This window comes from Marmota flaviventris, chromosome 17, assembly GCF_047511675.1.
Source record: "Marmota flaviventris isolate mMarFla1 chromosome 17, mMarFla1.hap1, whole genome shotgun sequence".
NCBI classification, from domain to species: domain Eukaryota; kingdom Metazoa; phylum Chordata; class Mammalia; order Rodentia; family Sciuridae; genus Marmota; species Marmota flaviventris.
The window spans coordinates 72626818-72639105 of record NC_092514.1 but is presented as its reverse complement, the minus strand read 5'-3'; the positions used below and the strand labels follow the sequence as shown (position 1 = coordinate 72639105).

At 40.5% G+C, this 12288-nt stretch overlaps 1 protein-coding gene across 3 annotated transcripts in view; it reads right to left on the bottom strand.

The window, feature by feature from the left end:
- Sap30bp (SAP30 binding protein) overlaps positions 1-12288 on the bottom strand; it is a 45551-nt gene that overhangs the window by 28427 nt on the left and 4836 nt on the right. The gene's annotated exons all lie outside the window — the stretch shown is intronic.

Sequence of the window (12288 nt, the reverse complement as noted above, 5' to 3'; positions counted from 1 at the left end):
TGGCTTCCTAAAGGACAGTCTCCAGGCTTTAAGCCTGTATTTTTTGGGGTGGGGGAGGTCGGAGCCAGACAAGGACAAAAGAGACAGCTCTGAGGCTGAGAATAGCCAAGTGAAGATTTTAAGACTCAACTCTACATGGCCACCAAATTGCATTATTCCTTCTGAGAGATTAGAATCACCCTGAGGTGTTAGGATAATATCCTGAAAGCCAGGAAGGGGAACTGCCAACTGGTAGTCATCCACTTATGGGCAGGAAGGGGATTCATCATCCTGAGGGCCAGAAGGAATGCCAGTGCTTAAAGCATGCTGGGAAAAAAGTGACCGAACTCCAAAGTTAGGAAAACAGAAGAACAAACCCCACCAAACTCAGAAATCATGCATGGAGTAGGATTTCAAGAGACAGATTAAAACGCAGAAGGTGGGAAAGTGCTGGATCCCTAAGGAAAGGCAGTTTTCTGCATCATATAATTTCAAAAAGATGAGTCCCAGCTGGGGAGGGAGGGGCTCGGCCACACCTCAGTTAGCAATCCACGGCATCTGATCCTGAGGGGAAGGAGGTATGTTGGGGCTTGCACGGCCATGGGAAGGCGGACTGGGCATGTTATGGCTCCTTCGGGCTGCAGAGCCATGGAGGAGCAGGCAAGGTGGGGCTTCTGTTTTCTTGGAGCCAGTACAGTCAACAAGGCCCCTCTGGAAGTGTGGTAGAGCCAAGAAGGGGTAAGAAAGAGAACAGTGGTCATTCTTTCACTCCGGAAAGTGACTTCTAAAGCCTTATTTCTGCTGCTCAGAGCAGGTTATCACCCAGCAGATCCCTAGATCCCAGCCTGGAATGGGTCTTTCTGAGCATGCCTACTCCCAAGAGCTTCTAGAAAGGCATGCCTCCCATTTCTTCAAGGGCAGTCATAGCATTATTGAGGACAACTCTAAAGAAGGCCATTCATCATGCTGAGATCACAAAAATGCCAGATGCTAGGCAGGCGTGGGTATTCTCTGTTTTGTTTTGTTTTTTAAAGAGAGAGAGAGAATTTTTTTTAATATATATATATATTTTTTGTAGTTATTGGTGGACACGACATCTTTGTTTGTATGTGGTGCTGAGGATCGAACCCAGGCTGCACACATGCCAGGCGAGCGCGCTACCACTTGAGCCACATCCCCAGCCCAGGCGTGGGTATTCTCAATAGTTCAAAGGTCACATTATAATTTCCAATGAGAAGAATAGGTGATTCACAAAACAGCAATAGTCAAGGGCCACTTCCTTCTCAGAAATGTCCTAGGTGACCAGGGAACTTTTTTCTCTATTCAGCACTCAAAGGATCATGGAGAATGGGAGACAGAACAAAGGGGTAGGTGGAACACTAAAACTAAGTTGAGGGACCAGTATACCCTCTCCCTCTCCCATAGACTTCCTCCCATACCATAAACACAGAACTCACTGAAAGCTAATGTTTATTACTCAATTCTCACAACCACCCTACAAGGCAGACAGTATTATCTCATTCTGCAGATGAGTGAACTGAGGTAATGTATGATGAAGGAGGTTGCCTAGCAAATGGCAATGTTGAAATCCAAAGTAAAGTACCCAAGTCTGTCTGACTCCAAAGTCTAGTTATATGGATTCCCAACTTAAAACTGTTTCTATGAAGTCTCTGGATATACCACTGCGGGAGCCAACATAAAACAGCAAGGATGAATAACTCTCTAGTAGGCAGCAGAGCGGAGCAGGTGATAAACCCTGGACTTAAGAGGAAGACGGCCAGATTCACTGCCTTACAGCTATGATGATGATCAGGGGAAGCCACTCCTGAGCCTATGGTGCCCCAGTGAGTAATGCCTGAGTAGACTCCAAAGGAAGGGCTGGTGCTTAAGACTTAGACACAAACAGTGGGTGCTGCCTACAGACTTTTGTCCTCAGCCTACAGACTTCCTGGGAGCTCATGGAAGAAAAGCCATCAAATCTTGAACACGACTTAAGCTCTTTTTTCTTCTTGGGTGAACATGTGGACTCTCAGTGATAGATGGAACTCCCAAAGATGAGTTAATTCCTCTGACTTGACCGCTTAGAGAACACAGCAGGTTTTCAGTTCAATAGAGAATCTCACTAGAGAGAAACTGCAGGCACAGCATCTGACTCTGTAACAACTATAGCAATATATTCAGGTTTGGCTACAATAATGTACTAATTCTGGATTTAATCTACATAGCTGAAGCAAACATGAATATGAGGCAACTGATGTGAAAGAGTGTGGTGCTGATGCTAACATCACTGTGAGAACTAAACTTGGTGGATCTTGACAGACTTTTTCTTCTTTTTTTTTTTTCGATATCGGGGATTGAACTAAGGGACACTTGACCTTTGAGCTACATCCCCAGCCCTATTTTATATTTTATTTAGAGACAGGGTCTCACTGAATTGCTTAGAGCCTCTCTTCTGCTGAGGCTGGCTTTGAACTCTCCATCCTCCTGTTTCAGCCTCTCCAGCTGCTGGGAATGCAGGCGTGCACCCCTGCAACTGGCCAGACTTTTTCTTTTTTAAAATCATCCCTGATTTAAAATACTTAGACAATTAAAAAAATATTTTTCTTATAGCAGCCTTAATTGACATATAACTTACATAATTTTTTTTTTTTTGCAGTGCTGGAGATTGAACCCAGGGCCTCATAGATTCTTAAGTGTTTATAGTTTTTAGTTTTTCATTTATGTTATGCTACTATTAAAATTACTGACATAGCAACATTGGAACCAGAGAACCAGAAACAAAACTGGATATATATCTACATATGTATTATTATAGGCAAACAAAAACAAAAAAAAAAGGAAGAAAATGGGAGTATTATTACTGTTATGAGATTAGATGAATTTTTCTTTTACAAAATACTCAATTTTGCCACATAGTTTGACAATAAATATAAAAACAAAACTCTAGTAGAATCACCATATATAATTTTGTTCTTCTCAAAAGAAAAAGTCTAGCTAGATACAGTATCCCAACCTGTAATCCCAGAGACTTGAGAGGTAGAGGCAGGAGGATTCTAAGTTCAAGGTCAGCCTAGGGAACTTAGCAAGACCTTGTCTCAGGGGTTGGGGATGTGGCTCAAGTGGCAGCGCTTGCCTGGCATGCACGGGGCGCTGGGTTCGATCCTCAGCACCACATAAAAATAAAACAAAGATGTTGTGTCCACCGAAAACTAAAAAATAAATATTAAAAAAATTCTCTCTCTCTAAAAAAAAAAAAAAAAGACCTTGTCTCAAATAAAAATTAACAAGAGCTGGAATGCAGCTCAGTGCTAAGCTCCCCTAGATTTAATCCTCAGTGTTGTTTAAAAAAAGGAAAAAAAAAAAAAGCCAAATATAAGCTCTAAGAGATAACTTTTACTCTCATACCCTGAAAAGTAGTTCTTAACTCTCAGGGTTATCCAGAAGCACACCAAAGACACAAAAATGATCTGTTTTCTATTTTGCTAAAGGACTTATGATTGTGCCAGGCATAATGGCACAAGCCTGTAACCAGGGACTTAGGAGGCTGAGGAAGGAGGATCAGAAGTTCAAGCCCAGCAACTTGGCGAGAACTTGTCTCAAAATAAAAAGGACTGGGGATGCAACTTAGTGGTAAAGCATCCTTGGGTTCAATCCCCAATACCAAAGGTGGGGGGCAGGGGAAAACTCATGGTTCCTACTCCATCGCAACCTACATAATCTTTTTTTTTTTTTTTTGAGGTACTGGGTATTAAACCCAGGGCCTTGCATATGCCAGGCAAGTGCTTTACCACTGAGCTACATCCCCAGCCCTTTTCATTTTGAGACAGAGTCTTACTAAGTTACTGAGGCTGGCCTCAAACTCATGATCCTCTTGCCTCAGCCCAGCTACTTGCTCTCTTAAATATCCTTCAATGTTATGATGACCAGACACCCACACTATTTGTTTATAAACAGCTTTAGCATCTTCCTTTTGGACTTCAGAGTGCCAGAGGTGTAGCAAGCACACCAGAGCCAACCTCTTCCTCCGTGGAAAATGGCACTTGTTCCACAGTCTCTTCACAGTCAATAAAGAGAATGTAAGATTTCAACCTTTAGTACTGTTCATGGACAACTGCTGACAGGCTCCTGAAACTTCTTCCTAAAATCAGTGGTCAACAACAAGTTCTTTCAAAATAAGCTCCTTAGGCAGTTTTCAGGCCTTTGATTCTTTAAAAGATCAACAATGAGGAGGATTTGGAAAGGAGAACATGAGGAAATTATTGAGTCAGATTGGCTCAATACAAATCTGTTGTCCAGACTCTGAATCAATAATATGCAGTAACTGGGTTGGGGTAGTGGCTCAGTGGTAGAGCACCCACCTAGCATGGGTGAGGCACAAGGTTCAATCCTTAGCACCACATAAAGGTAAATATAAAGGTATCGTGTCATCTACAACTAAATAATAATATTAGTGCTAATACTAATGCTACTACTACTACTAATAATAATTATAAGCAGTTACTGAAAAGCCTGACCTTCAGGTTGGGTATGAACAACCACTGGGAACAAAAAAGCAAACACTAGGGCTGTGGTTGTGGCTCAATGGTACAGCTCCCCCCTAGCATGTGCAAGGCCCTGGATTTGATCCTCAGCACCACATAAAAATAAATAAATAAAGGTATTGTGTCCAACTACAACTAAAAAATAAAATTTTTTAAAAAGCTGGGGTTGTGGCTCAGAGGTAGAGCGCTCGCCTAGCATGCATGAGGCACTGGGTTCAATTCTCAGCACCACATAAAAATAAAATAAAATAAAGATATTGTATCCACCTATAACTAAAAAAAAAAAAAAAAAAGCAAGCATACCCCAAAAATAGCTAAGCTGAAGCTCCAGGGGAGGGCACATGAGGACTTATATCACACACCCACCCACCCAGGGAACTCTACCAAGGTACCATGACAAACTTACAAAGGTGTCATAGGGTATTTAAAAATTTCACGGTAAATAACATCACTAGAAACCATACAAATTTATATGTATTACTTTTGAAAGCAGTTAATGACTGAATTGTGAGGATAGTAGTACTTAAGTATTTGGAGCCAATTTCAGAATGAGGAGAACCATTAGGAATTTCTGTGGCCTGCAATTCTAAAAAACTACTGAGACCCCATGGGTGGTAACCTGGGAAGATATGGCAACTTCTGCCTTATGGAGTGAGGATGTTTAATGAGACCCAGCTATACTGCCAAGGCTGAGCAAGACTCACAATTGCATTTCATCCCATGAGAAGCAAGTTCACATATGTTCTCCTGCATCACTACCATGGCTGACTTCACCCATAAAGTGAATGGAGTGTAGGTGTGTACCTGTGCTTCCACAGCTGGAGGGAAGCCAAACCAGGGTACCACCCAGGGCTTCTAACAGAAAGCCACTAGCCTAGCTGGAACCTGTGAACTTCAATTTTGGCACTACTCTCAGGCTCTAAGAATCTTTATTTTTTATTTTATTTTTTTGTGGTACTGTGGATTGAACTAGAGGTGCTTGCTCTAACACTGAGCTATATCCCCAGACCTTATTATTTTTTCATTTTGATACAGGTCTCATTAAGTTGATAAAGCTGACCTTGAACTTGTGACCCTCCTACCTTAGTCTCCCAAATCACTGAGATTACAGGCATGTGCCACTGCGCCCAGTAGTCTCTAATAATCTTAAAAATGCACGCTAGGTGCAGTGGCACATGCCTGTAGAGGCTGAGGCAGAAAGATCACAAATTCCAAGCCAGCCTCAGCAAAAGCAAGGCACTAAGCAACTCAGTGAGACCCTGTCTTTAAATAAAATCTGAAACAGGGTTGGGGATGTGGCTTAGTGGCTGAGTGCCCCAAGTTTAATCCCTAGTACCAAAAAAAAAAAAAAAAAGAAGAAGAATATTAAAAATGTGTTTGTTTGTTTTAAAAAAACTTTAACTGGGGTCACACACACCTTTTCAAAAAATGCCAGAACACGCCCCCCACGTGATGTTACTTCCATGACCCAAAGACACTCTTTTGCAGATGCTTACTCTTGGGCCATGAGTATCCTTTTCCTAGGCCACAGCCTAGACTACGAGACCTCAGGGAGGCAACACTCTCAGTCCCTCCCAGGCAGCTGGCAACAGGCCGCTCCATCTTTCTTGCTCCAGGTCATGAATCTTTGTTTTCAAAGGAAGGGTGTGTCAAGGACAGTGAGTGGAAATACCTCCATCCACAGGAACTGTAGGAGTGGAGGAAAAAAATAAACAAGGGAAAACATTCCAGGGTAACCGAGGGAAAACCTGGACAGTGAAGAGTGCAAAGGGGGACGCTCATATACCAAGGTAATCAGATGGAGGAAATGCTTGAGCCACCAGGTGTCCCTTCCATGAAGTTAAGACCTCATAAAGGAAAGCCACTGCTAGTCTGGTGTTTTTCTAAGACAGCAGTGCCACCTTCTGTTGAGTATGGGTTATACAAGGGTCAGGATCTTACCTCACTGAGGAGGTAAGATCAGAAACCTAAGTTAGCGGAAAAAGAATGCAACAGAAACACCAAAAATGTTCCATTTCCTATGGGATGCTCAGCTGATTCCCCTGACCTCTTCTCTGGTTTGGGACAAACCCAGCACCCGCAGAACCTCATTAGTGCCACCCCTGGGTGATGGACAGGACTGAAGACTCCCTGTATAGCTGGGACCAGAGTTACCATCTCTCATTCAAACTTCCAAATGAAGAATTTTGTACTCACAGATAATCCTTAACATCAGTGATTTAAAAAAAAAAAAAAAAAAAAAAAGCAATTTCCACTCTTGGTATCCCCCTGTGCCAGAGATTAAACCCAGGACCTTGGGCATGCTACTGCTTAGTTACAACCTCAGTCCCAGTCTTGGTGATACTTTTTTTTTTGGACTGGGGATGGAACTCAGGAGTGTTTTACCATTGAGTTACATTCCCAGTTCTTTTAATTTTTTATTTTGAGAAAGGTTTTGCTAAGTTGCCAAGGCTGGCCTTGAACTTATGATTCTCCTGCCTCAGCATTCCCAGTCGTTGGGATCACAGCCTCAGAAGCAAGCAGAAGTTCTGGCAGCTGTGTTCCTTGCTACTAGTGCTACTGAACACAGATATAACTGACATTATTAAGCCACGTATTGTACTTTTACTTACTCAATCCTCATAAAATAAATGAGGTGGATTTTATTATGATGCCTATTTTCCAGACAAGAGTGTTAACAGAGATTATAGGTTAAAGAGACTAAGGTTAAGGGAGAGATGGAATTCAAACCTGGGTCTAATTCCAGAAATTTAATTTCTCTCCACCATGGTGGGCTGAATTTGCTTACTCTGGATACTCTGATGCCCACAATGAGCAAGATCCCAAAAGGGGAACTTAATAAACTTTTGCAGAAAAATAGAAGTAACGACACAACTATTTAATATACTAATTCATAATTTCTGTTTTGAAAGAATAGTGATTCTTGAAGTTGGTCTGCAGATCCAAGGGGTCTGCAAAGTCTAAATTATTCTCATAACAGTATGTTATTTTGCACTGTGTTGCCATTTGCAGAAGCAATGGCGAATAAGCTGCTGGACAAATAACGGCAGTGGCACCAAACCGTAGCTATAGTTACTGTAAACTCAGTTTATTAAAAAGAGAAAAAGTAAAACCATTTTCATGTAGGAACACTACTCTGGCAAAGTAGTAAAAATGATTAGTTATTTTAAAATATATTTAATTATTAAATCCTGATCTTTGGAAAAAATGTACAATCTCTTTAATGCAGTGTATGATAAACTGGGGGGAATGCATGAACCTTTTTGTTGCATGCCAAAGTACGATGGCTGCTCAACAGAAAGCACATATGGTGAATGCCCAAGTTCCAAGCTGAGCTAGTCATTTTCCTCAGAGAACACCATTTCTACTTTAAAGAATGACCACAGACAAATTGGTTATACGATCTTGGGTATCTGTCAGGCATTTTCTGAAAAAAAATGAAGCATGTCACTTCCAGGAAAACTCTTGATAGTACAATGCAACTTAAGCTTTCAAGGAAAAAATGTTAGAATCTTGGAAAACATACTCCCCATTGTATATTTGATAGATTTCTGTTACTTAACAGCTTGTCTGATAAGATCAATGATGTTACTAACAAACGTGATTTTTTTTTATATTATAGAACAAAATGTGTCAACATGAGATCTGTGTACACAGTAAACCAACGTCTTTATAAATCACCAGTGACTGATAATATAAAATCATGCAAGGGTAAAAGACCCATCGAAAGTGTTAAGACAAATCTGAAGCTGGGCACACACCTATAATCCCAGAAACTCAGAAACAGGTTTGCAAGTTCAAGGTCAGCTTCAGCAAGAAAGACTATCTCAAAAGAAAGAAAAAAAAAATTGGGTATGTAGTTCGGTGGCAAAGAAACCACAGATTGAGTTTTGATAAAGTATCAAAGAATAATATCCATAATTATCTTAAGGACTATTAAAATACTTCTCTTTTTCAACTACCTATTGTGTAAAGCCAGATTCTCTTCAAATACTTTGAACACACAACAACAGACTAAATTCAAAAGCAGTTATGAGAATCCAGCTGTCTTCTATTAAAACACTTTGTTTCAGAAATACTGTTTTTCACAAAAGTGTTATTTGTGTTAATTTGTAATGAGCTGAATTTTGTTATTTTAAATTACATATAATTTCAACTTTTCTCACTTTTAATCATTTTTTTTCCCTCCAGGACTGAGGACTGAAGCTAAGGTTACTCTACCACTGAGCTACATTCTCAGCCCTTTTTATTTTGAGACAGGGTCTCCTAAGTTGCTGAGGTTGGCCTTGAACTTACAATTCTCCTGCTTTAATTTCCTGAGTAGCTGGGATTTCAGGCTGGCTCCCAGTTTATAATAAATACCAATAGATAAAATTTAAATAAACACAAGTTTTTTTTGGATCCTAAGTTTTTTTTTTCCGGGTACTGGGATCAAACCCAAGACCTCATGCATGCTAAACATAGCACCTTACCACTGAACTATACCCCAATTACAAGATCCTCAATTTAAACAAAAAAAATTTTTTTTTGTAGTTGTAGATGGACAGAATGCCTTTATTTATTTATTTATTATGTGGTGCGGAGAATCCAATCCAGTGCCTCATGCATGCTAGGCAAGTGCTCTGCCACTGGGCTACAGCCCCAGCCCAGGATCCTCAATTTTTAATTGTGTAATAACCAAAATGTTTTGAGGACTGCTATAAAAAAATAAAAAGTGAATCTTGAAAAGCCAAAGCAGAACAGAGAACGCCATCTAGTGGAATAGACAGTTATGACAGCAACTTGCTTACTAACCAATTAAAAGATACTTCCAACATGTACCCCTGTAACAAATTATATTGTTAGAAACTTTATATATACTTAAAGCAAAAACATTCAAATTAAGGTTTTAGAATAAAAAGCTTTAAATATCAATTAAAATAAAACTTGAATGTGCCAGAAAAACTCTGGGTTTGAGGTATAGGCTGCTACCTGGAAGATAGTCTGATGCATCTGGGCCAGATTTGATGGCAGGCTCATGCTGGGCAGGGATTGTTTCTAGTCATTAGGATGCATTAGGATACTGGTGACTGGCGGACATCTAATCCGGCAGCTCTATATAAACTCTCCACCATTACTCTCTAAAATAACTAAGTCAAGTTACCTTAGGACTGGATTTGGTGTTCTGATTCCTGAGGTCTGCCCAACAGAAATAGAAATTATTCCACAAAAACTTTTATTTTCATAGGAAGACTTGAAATTCAAGTGACTGAATGAGGTACAGTAAAGCATATCAGTCAAGGGCCAAGTAGAAATGATAGGACTTTCTAATCCCAATGCGGAACTGAGAAAGAGAAGGCTGAGCACAAAAGACACATTTACAATCTCCCTGAGTGTGCCGTTTTATGGAGTTCACCCCCACCCCCATTTCTTTATTAACTGCTCCTAGACAGCAGAAAAGTCTATTTTATTTTTCATGATCTGCCCTCTCTGATAAAGATATGTTCTTCCCTGAGGATTTACCTCAGGGACCACAGCACTCTACAAGGGGTGATGGTCAAGTGCATGTACCCCATTCTTAAGTCAACTTTCCCAGATGGCCTTCCAGCTTTGAGCACAGGCTGCAACTGCACACATAAAGCTCCAGTCTGGTAAATCCTCTTTTCCCTCCACAATTCAAGCCCAACACCTGATGGCTCCACCAGATTGTTGTATACTCGGGCTCAATGACCCTTACACCCAAATCCAACAACAGAATAATACTCACACTACTACTACTGACTGTTTTCTTTCTGCAAGCTGAGCAGTGTGGGACCATCTTTGAACTAGGCCACAGGTCTACCTTATGCCTTCCTGCTGGAATGCCCAGGCCTGGGTTCTTCACTCTGTGCAGAAAATACTTTGCACCTAATTTTTATACCTAATCTCTTGTATGCTAATGCCAAAACTTACTTTTCTTTTTCCTTTTAAAGAGAGAATGAGAGAATTTTAGTATTTATTTTAGTATTTATTTTTTATTTTAGTATTTATTTTAGTATTTATTTTTTAGTATTTGGCGGACACAACATCTTTGTTTGTATGTGGTGCTGAGGATTGAACCCGGGCTGCACGCATGCCAGGCGAGCACGCTACCGCTTGAGCCACATCCCCAGCCCTCTTTTTCCTTTTTGTAATGCTGGAGAGTGAACCCTGGGCCTTGTGCATGCTAGGAAAATGCTCTACCACTAAGCCACATTCCTAGTGCAAAACTTATTTTCTTGGTAAAATGTGTTTTTGCCAGGAATGGTGGTGCACTCCTGTAATCCCAGCAACTCAAGAGGCTCAGCTCTAAGCAAGTTAGCAAGACCCTGACTCAAAATAAAACATAAAAGGCTGAAGATGTGGCTCAGGCTCAGTGCCCCTGGGTTCAATCCCCAGGAAAAAAAAAATAAAAAAAGTGTTTTTATGTGAATCATCTATAGCCTTTCATAAATTTATTTCTATGGCTGCAAAGAGTTGTATCCAATCACAGAATCAGTCCAAGTACGGAACAGCTCACACTATATTTTCAGATATACTGTTGTTCTCCATACCTGTGGGTTTCATTATCTGGATATTCAACAATGGATCCAGAATATTTTTTGGGGAAAAAAATCGCTTATGTGGGCTGGGGTGTAGCTCAGTGGTAGAGCGCTTGCCTTGAATGTGTGAGGCACTGGGTTCCATCCTCAGCACCACATAAAAATAAACTAAACAAAGGAACTGTGTTCATCTACAAGTTACAAAAAAAAAAAAAAAAAAAATTAAAAAAAAATCTCGTATGTACTAAATATTTCCCTAAATAATACAGTGTAACATTTATTTTCACAGCATTTACACTGTACTAGATATTTTAAGTAACCTAGAAAATCCATGGAGGAGGACATCCACAGGTTATATGCAAACACTACACAATTTAGATAAGGGTTGTGAGCATCTGCAGATTTTGATATTCACATGGGGTGGAGGTGGGATGTTCTGGAACTAATCACCATGGACACTGAAGGACTACTATTTAGATTGTTAACTGGATAGTTTTCCTAAATTCTACTAAGTCATCTTGAAGGCTTCACCTGGTTTCAAAGTAGGTTTTTTTGTTTTGGGGGTACCAAGGATGGAACCCATGGTTACATAACCACTAAGCCACATCCCCAATGTTTTATTTTGAGACAGAGTCTTGCTAAGTTGCTTAGGGCCTTGCTAAGTTGCTGAGGCTAGCTTTGAACTTGTGATCTTCCACCTAAGCCTCCCGAGTTGCTGGGATCACAGGCTTGAGCTACCATGATCAGCTCAAAGTATGTTGTTTTTTGATTTTTCATTTGTTTTGTTTTGGTAGTACTGGGGATTGAACCCAGGGCCTTGCACACACTATTCAAGGACTTTACCGCTGAGCCACATAACTAGTCCTCACCCTCAGCCCTTCTGATTTTTTTATTTTGAGACAGGGTCTCAATAAATTGCCCAGGCTGACTTCAATCTTGTAATTCTCCAGCCTAAGCCTCCTAGATAGCTGGGATTATAGGTATGCACCAGTAGGACTGGCTTCAAAGCAGTTTTTTTTTTTTTTTTAAAAGAGAGAAAGAGAGAGAATTTTTTAATATTTATTTTTCAGTTTTTAGTGGACACAACATCTTCATTTTATTTTTATGTGGTGCTGAGGATCAAACCCAGTGCCCCAAGCATGCCAGGCAAGCGTGTTACCGCTTAAGCCACATCCCCAGCCCTCAAAGCAGTTTTTAAGTGCAAAATTTGATCCCTATTCCCCAGGCCC